The sequence below is a fragment of the Myotis yumanensis genome, unplaced genomic scaffold (genome assembly GCF_028538775.1).
Source record: "Myotis yumanensis isolate MYYU_CA2020_CCGP unplaced genomic scaffold, mMyoYum1.0.hap1 SCAF_8, whole genome shotgun sequence".
Classification (NCBI taxonomy): Eukaryota; Metazoa; Chordata; class Mammalia; order Chiroptera; family Vespertilionidae; genus Myotis; species Myotis yumanensis.
The window spans coordinates 47,081,157-47,086,227 of NW_027223759.1; the positions used below are offsets into that span (position 1 = coordinate 47,081,157).

Here is a 5,071-nt window from a genome sequence, read left to right on the forward strand (position 1 = left end):
TTGGTGATTTTGCTGTGTAATTTATGGGCAACAGATAAAAACACAATAAATGTGCAGGTCTAGGGCAAGAGAATTCCTATGATTGCAAAACTACTATGGGATCCCTCAGCATTGCCCTCTGCTCACCCTCCCATTTCTGAACAGAGGGACAACAGAAGCACAAAAGAACCAAAATATGGGCATGAAATTATAACAGGCATGGCTACTAGTGCCTCCCTGTGCTCTAGGGCATTCTGAGTGAGTTCTCTTCTGATAACATCAGCAGAAATCATCCCTGTTAGAGTCTTAGGAAAATGTAAAGGCCAGTTTCTACATTTAAATAGAAGACGTCTGATGTTTTTATTTTATTTTTTTTGTTGATTTCAGAGAGGAAGGGAGAGGGAGAGAGAGATAGAAACATCAATGAAAGAGAATCATTGATCAGCTGCCTCTTGTGGATTGAGCCCGCAACCCAGGCATGTGCCCTGACCAAGAATTGAACTGTGACCTCCTGGTTCATAGGTTGATGCTCAACCACTGAGCCATGCCGGCTGGGCCTGATTTTTTTTTAATGGCAAATTAAAAAGAACCAGAGTGGCTTTTTCTGCACACTCCCTCTTTCCCAGCCCACTAGAGCTGTAAGCTCCAGGCTCCTGCTAAGCTAGCACTGCTGTTTTCTCCTTCTGGCCGCCCTCATGATCATCTACTGGGACCTCATTAGCCATGATGAGATGTTCTCCAGCATCTGCAAGTTCTGGGAGATTGCTGATGGGTTGTGCCTGGAGGTGGAGGGCACGGTAATCAGTAGGACAGAGGGTAACATTGATAACTCGCTGAAGGCTAAAGAGTAAAGGTTTCAGTATCAATGGTGTTGGTATTGTCATGAACCATCATTTTCACAAAAGAAGTCTACAAGGAGTACATCAAGGATTACATGAAATCAATCAAAAGGAAACTTGGAGTACAGAGATTAGAAAGATTAAAACCTTTTATGACAGACTGGTCAGTGTGGCTCAGTGGTTGAGTGTTTGCCCAGGAGGTGACTGTTTGATTCCCGGTCAGAGTACATGCCCAAGTTGCTGGCTCGATCCCCAGTACAGGGCGTGCAAGAGGCAGCAGATCAATGATGTTTGTCTCTTATCGATGTTTCTATCTCTCTATCCTTCTCCCTTCCTCTCTCTCTAAACATCAATAAAAATATTTTTTAAAAAAATTTTAAAATATATTTCTTTATTAATTTCAGAGAGGAAGGGAGAAGGAGAGAGAGATAGAAACATCAATGATGAAAGAGAATCATTGATTGGCTGCCTCCTACACACCCCCTACTGGAGATTGAGCCCACAACCCAAGCATGTGCCCTTGGCCGGAATCGAACCTGGGACCCTTCAGTCCACAGGCTGACGCTGCATCCACTGAACCAAGCCGGCCAGAGCAATAAAAATATTTTCTAAAAAGGTAAAAAAGAAAGAAAAAAATGAAAACGAAAAAACAAACAAAAAGCCTTTTATGACAGGTGCTGCAGATCTTGCACATCCTTGGTAATTTCAAATCTATCAGTTCCTTATTGGTGAAAACATGAATCCGGATGGCATGTTTGCTCTGCTGGATGACCATGAGCTCATGATGGTGTAACCCATTTATGATCTTCTTTAAAGATGGTTTAGAAATGGGAAAATGTTCACAAATTTGGCAGTTTGGATCTATCACCTGTCATCGTAACTGGCTACTGCTTGTCACCCACATACCAGGACAATGGCACTGATGTTATCTTGAGCTCTTCATTTTATTTCGACCAGGATTTATTTGGAGCAGAGGCAGTGTTTTTTTGTTGTTGTTTTGTTTTGTTTTTAGAAAAACACGTCATATAGGTTGTTTAAAAATAAAATGCATTTTTAATTTAAAAGAAGAAAAGAAGAATCAGAGTGTTTCCTTGACATGAAAATCTTCTCTAAAGACACAATATTACTGTAGCAGCAAATCATGAAAAGACCTGACACAGGTTGACATCCATGACCCTGTCAACATTGATGGGAACTTGTGTGGAAACGAACTTTTGTCCTCTTTGAAGTCTGAAGTTTTGAATAGACTCTAGTTCTTTGCTAGGGCCCTGACACTGATTAGTTCTGATCTCTACCCTTTGAGATTCTCTTAGCAATTTGGCTGTTGTACAAGTGCTGCCAGGGGCATGTACTACCATTTCTCACAAATACAGGGGTGGGCAAAAGTACGTTAAATTATCAGCCATCATTGCCTAAAATAGAAATTACCAGTAATGATATGAAATAACAACAATAGCAATAACAGTAATATAAATAAATACAATAGTTATTAAATTAATAATAATATGGGAATAAACTCTGTGTTTCAAATATGGTAGAGTACTTGGATTTATAGTTTCTGACACAGAAGAAAACAATGTCAATTGAAGAGAAGCACAGTTACTTGTTGAAGTATAAACGTTCTTTAAGAGAAGATGTTCTCTCCTAATCTGACTGAGTCATTCTGTCTCAGTCCCTAATAGGAAGGGAGAAAGTGTTGTGTGTGATCTTGAAATCTAATTAGAGCAAAGTATCAAATGACCTTGGCACATTTCTCTGGACACTTTCTTAGGGATCAGAATAGAACTACCCCCATCTAACCTCAATAATAGTTAAGTAATTGTTGCACAGTTGCCTCATATAAAATATATTCACATTTTATTTTTAATCTAGGAGTTGAATGCACTTTGCAAGAGCCCCGTGCCTACCTTCTGCTATTGGTCTGAATTTTGCTAAGTTGATTTCCAACTTTGAAGATAGCTTTGTTCACTAGAGCATGAGAAAGTGCAGGACATTTCTTTTAAATCAGGACTTTACGTCTACAGTAAAGTGACCTGGAGCAAATGCATGGCATCATTCCATTGTACAAGATCTGCAAGGCTCATTTTTAGGACATCATAGTTAACTTATGCTTTCTAAATTTTTTTTTTCAAATGCCTGTAACAATGTGATTGTGTTGCCTTTTCCATTTCTCCATTCTTGGAGAATTAGGATGAACTCATTAAAATTTCATGTGGATTATTGCCCTTACTGACACTTGATATCAATGTCCCTGAGTCTAAAAAAGGGTGGTGTTGGTGGGCCCATCCCATTCTGATCCCTGTGTATCTATAGAGATTACAAAGATTTTTCCTTTTTTGATACTCACAAATGTTTTTAATTCAAATGTCTATTTTGTATTTAAAGACAAGCCTAAATGTCTGCTGTTTTTCTTTCTTTTTAAAAAATATACTTTTTTTATTGATTTCAGAGAGAGGAAATGAGAGGGAGAGAGAGATAGAAACATCAATGATGAGAGAGAATCATATCATTGATCAGCTGCCTCCTGAAGGGTCTCTACTGGGTAATTGAGCCCACAACCCAGGCATGTGGCCTGACTGGGAATTGAACTGTGATCTCCTGGTTCATAGGTTGATGTTCAACCACTGAGCCCATCCAAATGAAATATGGTATTTTCTAAGGTAGTGAAAAATTTGTCAGTTCCTGAAGTCATCATTCTAGGGAGATAATAAGGCACTGTATGTAACTACATCAGGCTCAGATGTGAAGCATGCTGGGATCTCAGGAACATCAGCTGGCATGAAATAGGAGAAAGCTGGGACTGAGTTGAGAGAGAAATGGAAGTGTATAAATGGGAAGGTCATGCAGCACAATGCCCTGGGCCTAAAGGGTATAGCAGTATGAGCTTGTTGGACAATTAGTAAATCAAGGTACATACATGTGTAGAAGTAGGCTTCTGTGGGCTCCAATATATATCCTCCACTTTGTAGGTAAGTCTAAAAACAGGCTATTGTAGTGTATGCCGTCCAGTGATTCCTGCCAGGACTCCTGCAAGGGTATAAGAAACAAGAACCAGAATCTAGGGGTAGATCAGGCAGCAACTAGACAGGGAATCAGGATGTGAAATTAAAAAAAAAAAATTCTACTGATTTCAGAGAGAAAGGGGAGGGAGAGAGAAATAGAAGCATCAATGATGAGAGAGAATCATTGATTGGCTGCCTCTTGCACATACCCATTGGGGATCGAGTCTGCAACCTGGGCATGTGCCCTTGACCAGAATTGAAGCCAGGACCTTTCAATCTGCAGGTTGATGCTCTATCCACTGAGTCAACCCTGCTAGGGCTGAAATGTTTTAGAAAAAGCATGTGATTTGGAGCCAGACTGAAATGGTTATCAGGCTATTTCCTCGTCCTAGCTGTCTGACTTTAGTAAGTTACTTAACCTCTCTGAGTCTCAGTTTCCATAACTGTAAAGTGGAATAATAATCACCACTTCATAGGTTGTTGTAAGGATTGGAAATACCTTATGTAAAATACCCAGCACAGTAGTAGGCCTGTATTATGGCAACTATTCTATTTTATTATTATTTTTATATATGAGAGCTCCAAACAGGTGAGCCAAAGCAGATGCTCCATCTTTTTTCTTTTTTTTTAAAAAAATGATTTGAGAGAGAGAGAAAGGGAGAGGGAAGAGAGAAACATTGATTTGCTGTTCCACTCATTTATGCATTCACTGGTTGATTCTTGTATGTACCCTGACTGGTAATCAAACCCTCAACCTAGGTATGTACCCTGACTGGGAGTCAAACCCACGACCTTCTGGTGCATTGGATGATGCTCCAGCCAAGTGAGCCACACTGACCAGGGCTTGTGGGATTTTTTTAAAAAAAATTTATATTTAAAAATATTTTTTTTTTTTTTTTTTTTTTTTTTATAATTTTTATTTCTTAAAGTATTACAAAGAGTATTACATATGTCTCCTTTTTCCCCCCCATGACATTCCCCCGGCCCCTACCCCCCGCCCCCCCCGCCCCGTGTCTTGTGTCCATTGGTTAATCTTATATGCATGCATATAAGTCCTTCAGTTGGTCTCTTAATCCCCCCCCCCCAACCCTCCCCAGGCTCCCCATTGTAGTTTAACATTCTGTTCAATGTTGCTCTGCTTCTGTATCTACACCTGTTCATCAGTCCATACTGGTCCCCTTTATTTGTCCCAACCTCACTGGAGTAGTCTCAACCTCTCCAGGGCCGTCTGAGCCTCACCAGGGCCATTTC

The 5,071-nt window shown here is 40.1% G+C and overlaps 1 pseudogene; it reads left to right on the forward strand.

Annotated features, from left to right (window-relative positions):
- The first annotated feature begins 674 nt into the window (after window positions 1-674).
- On the forward strand, window positions 675-1,741 carry LOC139015764 (translationally-controlled tumor protein-like; annotated as a pseudogene).
- Window positions 1,742-5,071: the final 3,330 nt, after the last annotated feature.